The sequence below is a fragment of the Carlito syrichta genome, unplaced genomic scaffold (genome assembly GCF_000164805.1).
Source record: "Carlito syrichta isolate Samal-C Ts95f unplaced genomic scaffold, Tarsius_syrichta-2.0.1 Scaffold307224, whole genome shotgun sequence".
Lineage (NCBI taxonomy): Eukaryota > Metazoa > Chordata > Mammalia > Primates > Tarsiidae > Carlito > Carlito syrichta.
In genome coordinates, this window is record NW_007251320.1 from 53,907 (window position 1) to 55,403 (window position 1,497).

General features: G+C 50.2%; 1 protein-coding gene across 2 annotated transcripts in view; it reads right to left on the reverse strand.

Moving 5' to 3' along the window:
• The window catches only part of PPCDC (phosphopantothenoylcysteine decarboxylase), a 27,213-nt gene that overhangs the window by 18,857 nt on the left and 6,859 nt on the right, over positions 1–1,497 (reverse strand). The gene's annotated exons all lie outside the window — the stretch shown is intronic.

Here is a 1,497-nt window from a genome sequence, read left to right on the forward strand (position 1 = left end):
GCCATTGCACTCCAGTCTGGGTGACAGAGTGAGACTCCAACTCAAAAAAAAAAAAAGAAGAGGCAGAACCACAGGGGCTTTTGAGTGAAGGGTTTGCAGAATGCGAGAAGACAGGCCAGGCCCAGTGGCTCATGCCTATAGTCCCAGCACTTTGGGAGGCCAAGGCAGGAGGATCACTTGAGGCCAGGAGTTTGAGACCAGACTAGGCAACATCGCAAGACCTTGTCTCTACAAAAAATTTTAAAATTATCTAGTTGTGGTGGTGTGCACCTGTAGTCCCAGCTATCCAGGAAGACAAGGTGGGAGGTTGAGGGTGCAGTGGGCTATAATTATGTAGCTGCACTCCAGCCTGAGCGGCAGAGTAAGACCCTGTCTCTAAAAAAAGAGAAAAAGAATGTAAAAAGTAAGAGAGGAGCAGAGAGGGCGGTGCAGCCTGGTAGGAGCCTGGCCATTCAAGGGCCATCAGGTGGAACAGCTGGAGAAGAGACAGACCAATGAAGAGCCTTGGAGGCCAGACTAGGAAGTGGGCCTATGGCTGTTCGATTTCACATGGTATAAAGCCTTGAATGCCTGCACCAGAACCCCCGTATATAAAACGAATCCAAGGTGAGGTCCAAGGTAAGGCTAGAGTCCCTGACCCAGCCCAGAGTAGCGGTGCTAGAAGCATCTCTGAACACCTGAAGGAGCAAAGTTTGAAACCAAAGTTGCAAGCAACAGGAAGCCTCTGAGGTTTCAGGGATGTGCCTGACAGAACAACCCTGGGGCCTAATGAGGAGGGAGGGAAGGGCCACAGTGTCCAAGGTGGAGATAAAGCGGGGACAGCATGGGGACCTGAGGCTTCTGCCTTTCTCTAGCTGGGCTTCCTCCCACACAGCCGTCATGGAACCACAGGGTCAGTGTGCAGAGCTGAGCCCTCTGCCCACCAACGCGTCCTTTCCAGTCTCCTCTCACATTCTTCCACCATCTAATCTAGCTTTGGGTCCTATTGTGCATTGGTCTGTGTCTCCTGTATTGCCCAGAGAGGACCTGCACAAACACCACGATTAAAAAAAAGAAAATCTTGGTGTGTCCTGGTAAGTTAAAAAAAAAAAAAAGAAAGAAAAGAAAAGAAAGAAAAAGAAAACCCCAGTCCAGCCCAGTGGCTCATGCCTGTAATCCCAGCACTTTGGGAGGCCAAAGTGGGAGAACTGTTTGAGGTCAAGAGTTTGAGACCAGCTTGGGCAACATAGCAAGACCCTGTCTCTACACAAATAGAAATAAAGAAATTCTAGCTGGGCTTGGTGGCTCAACCTGTAATCCCAGCACTTTGGGAGGCCAAGGCAAGTGGATTGTCTGAGCCTACAGATTCGAGACCCACCTGGGCAACTTGGAGAGATCTTGTCTCTACAATAAATCAAAAATTAGCTGGGCGTGGTAGCACACGCCTGTAGTTCTAGCTACTTGGAAGGCTGAAGCAGAAGGATTGCCTAAGCCCAGCAGGTCGAGGCTGCGGTGGCT